Source organism: Vidua chalybeata, chromosome 18 (assembly GCF_026979565.1).
Source record: "Vidua chalybeata isolate OUT-0048 chromosome 18, bVidCha1 merged haplotype, whole genome shotgun sequence".
In the NCBI taxonomy this organism is placed as follows: domain Eukaryota; kingdom Metazoa; phylum Chordata; class Aves; order Passeriformes; family Viduidae; genus Vidua; species Vidua chalybeata.
In genome coordinates this window covers 567767-581672 of record NC_071547.1, presented here as the reverse complement: position 1 = coordinate 581672, position 13906 = coordinate 567767, and the positions used below count along the sequence as shown (strand labels likewise).

At 50.5% G+C, this 13906-nt stretch overlaps 1 protein-coding gene across 6 annotated transcripts in view; it reads right to left on the bottom strand.

Moving 5' to 3' along the window:
- RIMBP2 (RIMS binding protein 2) overlaps nt 1-13906 on the bottom strand; it is a 110131-nt gene that overhangs the window by 75423 nt on the left and 20802 nt on the right. For 4 of the 6 annotated variants that reach the window (XM_053959376.1, XM_053959375.1, XM_053959377.1 and 1 more), the window contains exon 2: nt 11105-11242. The gene's annotated coding sequence lies outside the window, so the exon portion shown is untranslated. Of the gene's footprint in view, nt 1-11104; nt 11243-13906 lie in introns of those variants that run through there. The other 2 variants (XM_053959380.1, XM_053959379.1) reach the window with 2 other exon arrangements.

Sequence of the window (13906 nt, the reverse complement as noted above, 5' to 3'; positions counted from 1 at the left end):
CTGAGGAGAGAATTGTTAAACTCTTCAGCATCTAAACAAGTTAGGGGGTGAGACAAGCAGAATGGTCACGCACAAAAGCGCTCTAAAGATCTCTTTCACAGGGTGACACCTTCCCTGTGTCACCCCAGTGCAGGGCTGGGCTCACCCGGAGGTGGCAGGGGCAGCCAGGTGAGGTGGCAGGGACAGCCAGGTGAGGTGACAGGGACAGCCAGGTGAGGTGGCAGGGGCAGCCAGGTGAGGTGACAGGGACAGCCAGGTGAGGTGACAGGGACGGCCAGGTGAGGTGACAGGGACAGGCAGGTGAGGTGACAGGGACGGCCAGGTGAGGTGACAGGGACGGCCAGGTGAGGTGACAGGGACAGGCAGGTGAGGTGGCAGGGGCAGCCAGGTGAGGTGACAGGGACAGGCAGGTGAGGTGGCAGGGACGGCCAGGTGAGGTGACAGGGACAGGCAGGTGAGGTGGCAGGGACGGCCAGGTGAGGTGACAGGGACAGCCAGGTGAGGTGGCAGGGACAGCCAGGTGAGGTGGCATGGCAGGGACAGCCAGGTGAGGTGGCAGGGACGGCCAGGTGAGGTGGCAGGGACGGCCAGGTGAGGTGGCAGGGACAGGCAGGTGAGGTGACAGGGACGGCCAGGTGAGGTGACAGGGACGGCCAGGTGAGGTGGCAGGGACAGCCAGGTGAGGTGACAGGGACAGTCCTGCTGGGTCCAGCTGCTGCAGCTCCTGCTGATCCCCTCCCTGCCCCTCTGACACCTCCAGAGTCACAGCAGCCCATCTCAATCAGCAGCTCAAAAACTGCTTTTCCCACTCCCCTTTCTCGCACCAAGAGCGCTCAATGCAGCTAGCACTCCCGAAAGGTCACTGGGCACATCCCAGCTCCAGTGGGAGTCAGGTGTTCACTTACAGCAGCCTGGGCTCCTCCTCCTCCTCCTCAGCACGCCCAGGGCTCCATGGGTGCTCTATAGCCAAGGGGGGATTTTTTTTTTTTTTTTGTTCCTGTTGTTGTTGTTGTTGTTGTTGGTTTTTTTTTTTTTTATCCCATCACAGCAGGAAACTGGATGTTTTCAAACTCCAGCTTTTTCTGGACATTCACCTAAATTTTTAAACTGTCAACTATTTAAACACAACTTACACTGCCTCACATGAAGTCACTCCGTGCTGGATTCCTTTCAGCATCAGACAGTGCTAGGCTCAATTCTTCACTTTGTGCACTCAGAACAGAATCCTTCTCCTGTGCAACCATCCTCCCATGTCCCTGGATTCCTGCCCAGGGTGAGCTGTTGGGAGCAGGCATCAGCAAAGCCACCCCCATCTCAAGTGGGAAGCCAGGCTGCAACCCTCGAAATGCCAAGGCACAAAAAAAGCATGCTTGTCCCAATTTCTTCATGTTATTTTGGTATACTTAAGGAAAAAACCCAACAACACGTAACTCATTAATTATAACCTTTCAAAAGTGCTTTCCTTCCCCCCCAAACTGCTAAAATTTAGCAGAGCTGCAGCCGAAGTTCTAATAGAACTATTTTTAGCTTTTGTCATGCACAGAACTTCATGAAGTAGGTCTCATCCTTCTATTAATGCAAATGTATTGAAGCAGTCAGTGCAGGAAAGTTTCAAATATGCTAATCACTGTTTCTTTGGTGTCTGTGCTGATGTGTGCTCACCACAGACAGGCCAGGTGAAAGGAACACCAGCTGACAGTGCCAGCAGGTATGCACACTCCATGCAGTGACAGCCACGTGCAGATTATTGCCACGTTTCTGTATTTCACTATTTCCACACTCAACAACCTTTTAATACGTACTGGTCTTCCTTCCTGCTGTCTGAGCTGAACTGCCACAGTGTTTTAAAAATGGAACTGCTTTGGATGATCACATGCACTGGCTTTCTTTGGAAAGTGGCTCAGTGCTGATGAAAGGGACCAGATTGGAGTTCCCTGATAATCCACAAGGAAAACAAGGCAGTGGCAGGGCAGTAGCTCAGCTTCCCTCCAGTGCATCTCCCCTTAAATCCCTGAGAGGAAAACTAAACCCAACACCACTCACATCTCACATCTCTGAGCCACAGTCTGGCCCTGCCTGCTCGGATCCTTGGCCTTGTTTCTTATTTTCAGTAGCAGGGAAGCAGTGAGAGACAGCAGTGCCTTGGTGGGCTGGGCTGTGCCCTGGACAGCTCAGCCAGCAGCACACACCCCTGGCACCTCAGGGCTTCAGCTGAGGGGCTGCCTCTCTTCTCCAGGAGCCCCACGGGAAGGAGATGCTCCCTGCAGCATGTGCAGTGATAAGGACAAAATGCCAAGTCAGAGGTACACAGCTCTCCCTTTCTATCAGTACTGAAAATCAGTGGTTTTAATTGGCAGCCTGATCAAGATAGCAGAAAAATCTTACTGTGAGCTTGGCTCATGCACCCAGAGTGCACAGCAGACAGCATCACCTCTGAGAGACAAGGCCTGGGGAGCTGCTGAAGCACTGTTAACACCTCACCTGCAAAACTGAACTGCAGCTTAAGGAATGAAGACCATTTCTTAATGACACACAAATAAGTCAGCAATTAGAGGAGAATTTGCTAGCACAGACATAAATAAACAAGTAAGAGCACAGGATTCTAAAGTGACCAAAGTAACTCAGCCAGAATACTGCAAAGAGAGGCACAAGGCTCAGTCATGTTGGCACAAAACCACAGCACAAGCAAAATCCGGGAGGGTTTTACTGGGCAGTGCCAGCTGGGAGCCCTGCACCCTCCTCAGACACCTTCCTGCCACAGGCAGGTGAGTCCTGCCTGCCCTCAGCTCACAGATGGAGAATGGCTCATCCCCATCCTAGCAGATATCCAGCCACAGTCCTCTTTTCTTACCTTGTAACATTTCATCAAAAATATTATCCTGGGGTTTCTGCAAAAGATCAAATCCCATTAAAATGCATCTTCCAGGTACCCGTGCAAATGTTGCTTAGGTCTAGAATTGCATTTTATCTTCTATTAACTGAAATGTTGCAGAAGAATATCTGAAGAGTTTGCACCCATCTTCTCTCCAGGGCAAGGTGCCTGTGCCCCTTTGATTCTGGAATTTTGCCTGTTAGAAATGATCTGCAAGTCTTCATGGCAACTCCACAAAACATGTCATCTGCTGCTGGGGGAACCAGGGAGTCTCAAAATATGCTCACGAGTGGTCTCAACGTGTGTCACGTCCTGTTCCTCTGGGACTGCATCTCACATTTTCTGAATTCTGAATTCCACACAGAGCAAGAGCTAAATTCTCTGTGCCTTGCTGAAGTGAGTAGTCTCAGATACGTCTTTGAGAACTCAAGCCAAGATGCTTCTGGCTCTACACAAGCATATCTTTAAAATGTGTTGCTAATTATTTGTATAGCTCATTATCTCCTTGCTGTGCTGAGCACTGACTCCTTCCCCTGCTCCACCCACTGCCTCTCAGGTAAAAGGTTTGAAAGGGTCTGAAACTATTACCTTTGTGAAAAGGAAAAAAAAACAAACCAGGGCAGCCACTTTGGAGGAGGTTTCAATGAGATCCACAATGAGATCTCACCTCCGTTAGGTCTTGGAGACAACTTTCCTTCAAAACACAAAAACCCAGGATTTCTGCACAAGCAATGCAGGTCCCTCACAGACCCAGAGCTGATCCAAGTGCCTGCAGCCCAGCCCTGGGAATGGCTGGTCCCAGTTCCTTACAGTGGGGAATAACTGGAATTCTGCTCCACTCCCACACACACCCCACAGCACGCCTGGGTGAGCACTGAGCATCTCCAGGGGTCTGAAGGCACTCACAGCCTCCCACACTCCATTTTGACCAATTAAAAAATGCTGGGTTTGGAGGGCAGGATGACAAGTGCCTCTCCAAATCAGAGATGCAACCTCCAAACTATTAAAACAGAGGAGCAGGAGTTCCTCTGCCTTTAGTGCCTGCTCTGGTCTAACTCCCAGCTTCCACCCTCACCACAGTGCCAGGAACTTTCTCACTGTCAGTTCCATTTCCTGACACACAGCAAATGCTCTGAGCTGCAAGGGAGGTGCTGAAGGACAACGCTGAGAAATGTGGTACTTCCCATTTCCATGTCAGCTTAATTTACCATAAGAATTAAAAATCCTGGGACAGGAGTTTGTAGCTGTGTAGTTACTTCTACCTAAACACCAGCATTCTGCATGACTTACCTTGTCAGCTTTAAACCCTTCACAGAAGGACTTTATTTGGGTTTTTTTCAGCCCAGCATTTGTCAGTAAAGCACCTCCTGCATTTGGAATCTGTGCTGAGATCCCCAGGCAGAGATGCAGATATAAAACATGCATGAGTGCTAAGCACGGGATGGGACAGCAATTTGTGAACACCAGTGCTCCTGTTCACACATCTCAGATTTGCTGGCTGTATTTGATGAAAAGGGACAGCTCACAAATACAGTTTTAAACATCTTTTTGACAACCAATATGCTTTTCCCCAGCACACCATTTATCTCTGATGTACATCACCAAGCCATGGGCTCATCACAGCCCCTAACAGCCACATCCAGAGAGGGATTTCATTTAAAATATCCTTCTCCCAGCTGTGCTGGCTTTACAAAGTGCTGCACAGAGTGTACAAACCCCATTTATATAAACTAGAGTTCTGATCCAACACTTCTGACAAGGCTGTTTGTGCCTGCACTGCTCAGCCCTGCTGCCTGCAGTGCTGCTAACCAGGACTTGGCCCACGGGGAAGAAAAATGAACTCTAACACTGTCAAAGGGGCTTGCAGGTGTTTAGGAGTGGAATGCAGACCCTCCTGGTTCCAGATCACCAGTTTTAAGAGAACAGGGACTGCTCTGCCCCTCCGTTTGTCAGAGCAGTGAATGCAGTCCCCAGCCTTGTGGAGGCTGCTTAAAACCCCTTAGAAATGCACTAAGGGACTCACTCCAGTTCAAGAATAGGAACACAGCCAGAAGCTGAAGAATCAGTTGTCTCATAATATAAAGCTTTACAAAAATCAGAATTTATTTTCTGAAAGCCTCAGCGCAGCCAGAGACAGCTCTGGACCTGAGCAGGAGCCATGAAGAACAGAGGTGTTACAAGTGTTCCCACTGCAGAAAGCTTTGATATTCCCCAGCATTTTCCTCACCTGGGTTTGGTGTAATCACTGTTTGAAAGTAAAATCTAAGTCCCCATGCATCCTGCAAAAAGGAGTCAAGCAGTCCCCTAAATAATTTGTAAATTAAGTCTCAAGTCAAAGTAGAAACCTGTCACATAATCCACCTCTGAATTCAGCAGCAACACCACTGGGCCTAAAGGTTTTTGTATGGGGTTTAAGATTCACATTTTTCAGTATCACCTGAATAATTTGCCTCCAAGCACTGTACTGGACAAGAAGCCTTGAAAGATTCTGCAGTCTGATTCATTAGGAAAAAAGTTAATTAAATCACATTCTCTCCTCAGACATACTATTTTGTCTTGAAGATGATTAAACAAGAGACAAATGTAATTAGGGCAGGAAAAAGTACAAACCAAAACGTTAATCTTATCATGTGTTTTAGAAAAATGGAGTAATAAATCACCTTGCCTTTTGCTTTGCAGTAACTGATAAGACTGAGATCCCCCAGCCTTCCTGTCTCATGCAGGCATTAACTTGATGAGGCAATTTGGAGGGAAGCTGGGGCTGTGGCAACAGCCTTCCCATTTAGGAGAGAGAACAGATAAGCCTGGCTTATGCAGATGGAGCCTTCCAGAGAGCAATCAGCACAACACCGGGTGGTGAGGGCCACAAAAATACAGACTGCATGTGAAAAAGCAGCCAGGATGTGAAAAAGCACACGCACTGTCTCTGGGCTGGAATCCCAGCTCAGGTTCCACTGCAGAAGTGCCTGACTGAAGGGAGCAGAGGCCCTGACCGAGTCGCTGGCTCCTGCTGGTCAGATGTGTCCGCAGGACAGAGAACAAAAGCCACTGAAAGCACTGCCAGGGCCCCAGGGGACCTGTGTGCCACCCCTGAGCGTGGCCCTGACCCCTCGGGTAGGAACTGGCTGCTTTGCTCCGCTCCTGTCGCGGAGCAGAGCGCAGGAGCCGCTGGTGCCCTCAGCCTGCTCGGGCTCTGCTCAGGCTCCTCGGCCACCCCGGGTCACTCCGGGGTGTCTCAAACCCCGAGCCACACAGCCCAAAGCCCAGCGTGCAGCTGTGCACAGCTGGAAGGCGTCCTGTGCAGGAGGGGCCAGCAGCAGGCTCAGGGCTGGGCTCTGTCCCGCAGCAGGGCTCACAGCAGCATCACCCTGCACAGCCGGAGGGCTGGGCAGTGCAGAGCCTGTCCATTCCAGAGCCACGGCAGGGCAGGAGTGCGTGGGGCAAGGCAGGCTGCTCTGCCCTGCTCCAGCCCCTGCCCCTGCCCCTGCCCCAGCACCAGCTCCTGCTGCTGTCCCTGCTCCTGTCTCTGCTCCAGCCCCTGTCCCTGCTCCTGCTGCTGTCCCTGCTCCTGTCCCTGCTCCTGCTCCTGTCCCTGCTCCTGTCCCTGCTGCTGTCCCTGCTCCTGTCCCTGCTCCAGCCCCAGCCCCAGCACCAGCACCAGCTCCTGCTCCTGCTGCTGTCCCTGCTCCAGCCCCAGCCCCAGCCCCAGCTGCTGTCCCTGCCCCTGCTCCTGTCCCTGCTCCTGCTCCTGTCCCTGCTCCAGCCCCTGCCCCTGCTCCTGTCCCTGCTCCTGCTCCTGTCCCTGCTCCAGCCCCTGCCCCAGCACCAGCTCCTGCTGCTGTCCCTGCTCCTGCTCCTGTCCCTGCTCCAGCCCCTGCCCCAGCCCCAGCTCCTGCTGCTGTCCCTGCTCCTGCTCCTGTCCCTGCTCCAGCCCCTGCCCCTGCTCCTGTCCCTGCTCCTGTCCCTGCTGCTGTCCCTGCTCCAGCCCCAGCCCCAGCCCCAGCACCAGCCCCAGCTCCTGCTGCTGTCCCTGCTCCTGCTCCTGTCCCTGTTCCAGCTCCTGCTCCAGCCCCTGCCCCTGCACCAGCACCAGCTCCTGCTCCAGCCCCTGTCCCTGCTCCTGCTCCTGTCCCTGCTCCTGTCCCTGCTCCAGCCCCAGCACCAGCTCCTGCTGCTGTCCCTGCTCCTGCTCCTGCCCAGCTCCTGGGGCTGCTCTGAGCCCTGAGGGTGCCCCAGGGTGGCTGTGACCCCCAGGATGTCCCAGTGCCCACAGTGTGACCCTCGGGATGTCCTGGGATGGGTGCCACCCCCAGGATGGCCAGGGTGAATGTCACCCCCAGGGTGGCAGTGACCCCCGGGATGTCTCCATGCCACAGTGTCACCCCTGGGATGTCCCAGTGCCACAGTGTCACCCCCAGGATGTCCCCGTGCTACAGTGTCACCCCTGGGATGTCCCAGTGCCACAGTGTCACCCCCAGGATGTCCCCGTGCCACAGTGTCACCCCTGGGATGTCCCAGTGCCACAGTGTCACCCCCAGATGCCCCTCCCCGGGTGGCAGTGACCCCTCTGCAGGGCCCAGGCTGCAGCAGAGCCTCCTGCTCTGCCCCTCGTGCCCTGCCCTCGCTCTGCCCCTGCCCTGCAGCCACAGCCGTGGGATGTGGCACTAGGAGTGTCTACTCCAAGGGCAGTTTCGAGCCAACAAGCTCTTTAACCAGTGGCAGTGAGAATATTGTGTTCTAGGGGAGGAAGAGGAAAGGTCAGCCTGCTTTCATGGCTGCTAATTTAATCCAGCCCTACACTGGACATGTCTCATTGTTTGGGCCTTTAAATATCCTTTCCTGCTTCTACTCATTCAGGAATGTAATGACCTGCTTGAAATATGATTAGAAAAAAATGCTTTTAAAAACCCCATTAAGATCTATTTTTGATGGAAGTTTCCTCCATAGCCTGCAGCTAAGAAAAGCTTTTATTATGCTGGCACTGTATCAATAAACTCCAAACAGAATTCTGCATTTGCACAGGTAACAGCTGATCTAGAAAATACCATTAGAAATGGAAAGCTGTACAAGTCATTGCAGTGATACAGAGAGAAAACTGGTGATGGAGTAGTAAAGCTCACTAGGACCCAATGGTTAAAAATGCTGAAAGGAGAAGCCAAATTAGAAAAAAATCAGATACATTCTAATCAACATCAGCGTTTTCCAAGGCCCAGATGCCATCTTTGGCCATGGATATTGTTGGTGTCATTGCTAAACATCTCCCACGTGCAGAGGGCACACAAAGACAGGTACCCAGAGAAAGTTCCCTTCCAGCTGTCTGGGATAGACACAGTCATTCCAGGCAGAAGAATTCCTGGTTTTTATCACTGTGCTGGTATCCACACTCACCATCCCTGGCAGGCTGAAAACCACCTCTCAGCAGCAAGCAATGAACAAGTTCTGTTCCTCACAGCAATTTAAACACCTCCTGCTCTGAGCTGGGCAAGCAAAGCAGCACCTGGGGGAAGCCCCAGAGGTTCCTGCTCTGCACAGAGGGGCTCAGAGGGAGCACAGGGGGATTTCAGGAAACCTGGGATGTCAGAGAAAACCTGGGAGGTCAGAGAAAACCTGGGATTTCAGGAAACCCTGGGATTTCAGACAAACTCTGGGATTTCAGACCAACTCTGGGATTTCAGACCAACTCTGGGATTTCAGACCAACTCTGTTCTCCCAGGAGCCTGAAGCAGCTCCAGGTGCCCACGGAGGGCTGGAGCTCAGCAGGGCTGGGGGCTGCCCTGTCTGTGCATGGAGAGCAGCAGGAGCCCTGCCCTGGCGGGAGCAGCTCTGTTCTTGCACAGGTAAAATTTGGTTTTCTGAAAGGGAATGCAGCAGGCCGGGGGAAGCTGGCTCTGGAAGGAACAGAGCAGGTTTACACACAGGTGGAGTTGGGTTTGCTGACACACAGGCTCTTCCTCTCACAGCAAAACCCCTGCTCAGACACACAGTGCCAGAAGGAAAAACTGCACCTGGTTTTCCTGACCTGCAGTGGAAATGGCTAAAAGTTGTTGTTATTGATACAGCTGCAGCCGCTCATTAAAAATTAAAGAGGAGAGAGCAGTAGGTTCAAATTTAGCCCCAATGTAAGTACAGTATGAAAGAAACATTATTTAATATTTTGTTGGGAAATTTGAGTTCTGGCATCTGAGTTTCTGGCTCTCTTGCTGTCCAAGCTCCAAAACTGGTGCTTTAATAGAGGCTGGTTTGGGTGCCCAGTTTGCCCTTTGCCCAGCAGCCACCTGGATTCCATGTGTTCCCCCAAATCCTGCACAGAGAGCACTGAGAATGGGCTCTGGATGGACTCAAAGCCTGCCTGCTGCAAACAGCCATTTCTCTCTTCTACTCTCAAGGCCCAAATCCAAACCAGGGCTTTTTGCTTTGCGACATGTTTTGCTTCTTGAAGGCACCAATTCTCTGTGTGAAGGAAATAACCAGGGCAATCCCCCAGGTTTGCCCCAGGTGGGTTTTTGTAAGGGAGCTGGGCCTGGGTCTGCAAACAGCCCCCTCCTTCCCAAAGGCCTCGTGCTGGGGGAAATCTGACACAACAGGAAAAGACTGACTCCACTCTTTTCACCAGAAATGCCTTTCACCAGACCTTAGCATTCAGTTCACATCACTGCTATGCAATTATTCTTTTCAGAAGCAGAGATGCAAAGAAGGCATTAACAGCCGTTCAAAATATCACATTTATGCACTTTTCTCTTGTCATATTAAATATAATTACTTTTGATGCAATCAAACTCATATCCTTCAAATGGATAAATCCAGAACCAAATTTAGAACCTCAAGCTTCAAACATCAGGCTCTTAAAGCAGAGTTTTAAGCCTTTACTTTCAGTTCAGCGAGGTACAAAGAAGAACAGTGAGAACATAAGGTTTAAAAATGGTATTTTAAAACGAAATGTCTTTAAATTATTCTGTTAGTTACTGGTGGCAAAGTGCTTTGAAGATCAAAGGTGATATATGAACTACACCTCATAGCTCAGCACCAGGAGATGGGAACCAGCTAACTGACCAAGCCTGCTAGAAGTTTCTTCTCTAAATTCAAAAAGTGCCTGAAAATCAGAGCATGTGCAAAGACACAGAAATGCACCCAGAAAACATCTGCTGCTATTCAGAGTCGAGTGTCAGGATGGATGCCCCAAACCAGAGTGGGATGTGCTGTCAGAGCCACAGGCTGTGCCCAGGACCCTGCACTTGTTATTCATGCACCTGAACTCAGAACTCGGCCCTGGAATTATTTATGGCACGTTCTTGGCCTTTACACCCTCATTTCAGGCTTGGGCTGCATCACAAGCACACAGGAGCAGTTAATGTCAGTCCTGCCATGGTTGTGCAGCAGCTCAGGAAATCAGAGCAGAGTACATTTGAGGGGGGTGCAGCTAAACCCTCCCAAAAGCTCCCCCTCAGAAACCCCCAACCCCCTGAAGCTGTGCACATGCAGACAAAACCCACAACTGTGGCAGCACATTCTTCTCTTTCTCAGGATTTTTTCATAGAGGAGCACAGAGAGAAGAAAGAGAAAACAATTTCTATTTCTGCTCCTTGTTTTTCCCCATGTGGAATGTGCTTGGAGAATTGTTTCCCTGGGGTGATTGCTTGGTTGGATTCTGGTGAGGATTGTTTGAGCCTGGTGGCCAATCCAACCCAATCCAATCCAACCCAATCCAACCCAATCCAATCCAATCCAACCCAATCCAATCCAATCCAACCCAATCCAACCCAATCCAACCCAATCCAATCCAACCCAATCCAACCCAATCCAATCCAATCCAACCCAATCCAACCCAATCCAATCCAATCCAACCCAATCCAATCCAATCCAATCCAATCCAACCCAATCCAATCCAACCCAATCCAATCCAACCCACCTGTGGCTGGGCTCTCAGAGAGGGTCAGGAGTTGTGAGTAGTTAGATATGGGAGTTAGAAAAGCAGGTTTGTAGTTTCAGTATCTCCTGTAAATAGTATATTAATGTATGATAGCACAGTTATAATAAAGAAATCATTCAGCTTCTGAGCTGGAGTCCCACATCAGCATTTCTGCCCACCAGGTTCACCTGCAGTTACAATACACAACCAAGCCAAAGCAGCAAACAAAACCCACAGCCAGCCCAAAGCAGCAGCCTGCACTGCAAAACAAAACTCTTCAAATGCAGCAGCTGCCACCAAACTGTGAGAACAAAGCCAGGACTTACCAAGAGCTGCCAGGGATGAGGCTTTGGATCTAAGGTGGTGACATGAGACTTGGAAACCTGTGTCTCTTCTACAAACCAGGTCTGATCAAATATTTTCTGTGAAGTTGCAGGCTGCAGGCATGATGGATCATTTCCAAACTGTGCAGGATAAAAGAAAACAAGTCAGTGGCCAGTTTGTTACAGCTGCATTTGCACTTGCTCTTCCCACTACACAGTGAGCTTCACCTCATGTGCCCCCAAAAGCTGCAGGAAAGTGATGGTTAATTATCCATTACATACAGTAAAAACAAATTAATAAATTCAGCCTTGCTGAATAAACATTTCTGTCATGGCAGGCAACAAGACTGAAGTCCAACAAAAAACTCCAAAATAAGCCTTACATGGTGTCATCACTGGTACGCTGAAAGAAAATAATTTCACAGGGCAAATGAAAAAAAAATCAGTCTGAAAAAAAATGAGACTGAAAAAAATTCAGTCTCAATATCTTCTCTAAGAAATGCAGGGACAAAGAATGAAGCAGAAAAATTGTGTCCCGTATTTATCATTGCAGTCTGCAAGTTTGCCAGAATCTCTCTTTATATTAACAACAAATTTCCAGCAAAGGTTGATAGAAGGCACCATTAGAAATCCTGGAGGGTTTTTGCTGTCTCACCCACTCAATTCACAGTACTCTTTAGCTTAATAGGGATCTTTAAATTTGGTATTTCAAACCTTTTTGGATGGAATCAGTGAAGACAACATTCTCAGTTTCATTTTCAGAAAGGTTTGGGAACAACCCCCTCAAATGCACTACATTTTCATGCCAATTTCCTTTGAAGTCCACGTGTTTCTGAGAAAACTGGAGGGATCCTCACCTTGGGATAGCTCAAAGCCACTTAATGCTCTGCTAAGCATTTTTTGTTCTGGCCAGCAATCAAACACCATTTGCAAATGACCCAGTGGAGCCCACGGACCATTGAGGGAGATGAAATCCCAGCCATGGGGAAACTCCCCCAGGTGTCTGGCTCAGATCCCAGCTGGTGACAGCTCAGCTCCACAGCCCCAGAGGAGATCCAGTGACGTCCTTCTGCCCTGGGCAGAGCCAGCTTCCCTCCCTCACACCAAGCCAACCCATTCCAGTGCCACCTGCAGCGTTTGAAGCTGCTTCCCCAGGAAACACAAGAACGAGGGGGAAAGTTTCTTCAAAACAGAGGGACCTTTGCAGTTGATTTCTGTGAGGACTTTGCTGTGTCCTCGCTTTTCCACTGAGTCTTCACACCCCTGAACCACATGCTCTATCCTCACTTCCCTCTTTTTGCAGGATTCAGGTCAGAATAACCAAGTGCAAAGTCGTTTGAGCTACTGGAAGAGAAGTTTTGGAAATAAATTGTCTTGCAGCTAGGGCTCTGAAGCAGTTAGGCACCTTTCCATAATGTTTGATTTGGGCTGCAGTTCACTAACCAGAAAATAAACTGAGTAGAAAGATCTGCTGATGAAGCTCAGTAAATAAAATTCTGGTGATCCCCCAGCTTTGCAGAGATGTTTTCATTTCAGCTGCACTGAGGGGTGGGAGGGAATTCAGAGACAGCAATAACTCCCTTCCACCAGCACTCAGCACCTGGAACCTGTCCTCTCTGCAAAAACCACCGGGGCAGCAGCTCCCACCTCCCCTCCTCCCACACAAACATCTCCGTGCCTCCCCTGAGCCAAGGAAATGCCCCGTGGCTGTGCCAAAGGTGTCCAAGTGCCCTCCTCAGAATTCCCCCTGCTCTGGTACCCGGGGAGGCTCAGGACTGTCCAGCCAGGGGCACAGCAGGGTCACAGACCTTCCTCCCCCTGTCCCACCAATCCCAGCCACCTGCTGAACTGCAATGATCACCCTGCTTGCTACACAAGGGCAGCACAGCACCCTCTGAGTTGTGCTAAAACCCAGAATGGAACAGAGGAGGGGATGAGAAGCATGAATCAGTTCTTCCAAGGACTTTATTTCTTCCCTGGAATGGAATTCTAGAAATACCTCTGGATGGTGTCCCTCCACACACAGCATGGCAAGGCATGTGAGCTGCATCCCGTGTGCACGAGCGAAATACCAGAGCTGCAGTCTAACAGATTGCACCGAGTTAATGGCAGACACTTCCACCCTTACCCCCACATTGCCATCTACTTTTAAAGGCCTTTACTTACATAATGTTTGGTGTCTTCATCAGCACAAATCTAACTGCGATGCCAGCACCAAGGCAGTGCTGGTGGGACAGGGGAAATCACTCAGGAAGGGCTGCATCCTCCCACACCTGCTGGGCTGGGGCCTGCAGCTCACAGCTTTCATAATTCATGACTTTCCTGAGCAGAACCAGGGCTGCCTCTGCCAGCTGCACAGGATCGTAATTCAATCCTCCTGGCACCTGTCTGGTGACTCACCGAGGTGCAGGCTGACTGCTGGAGAGCTCTGTGACACAGCCTTTGCTGGGGAAAGATCTATTTTGAGGAGTCACTTCGTGCAGTGCAAGTCACCCCCGCTTGCTTTGGAGATGTGGCATCATTCCTGACAGACAAAGGCAGCGAAGCACAGCCACACCATGGGGGTGTTTGTGCAAGGATTGTGTCCCTGGCCACTGGGATGCTGGATGGGCACGGGCCTTCAAAATGCAAGTTCACAGCTGCAGCTTGGCATTCCGGCACAGGATCTGCAGTCAAAGTGTTGCTTTGCAAAGAGTTAATACCATTCCTGTGGAATTCCAGCCTTCCCTTAGGGCTCTCTGAGTATAAAAGATCAAGAGGTCCCTGCAGAAATGGGAAGTGTTTCACAAAGGTCCAGCTCTGGTG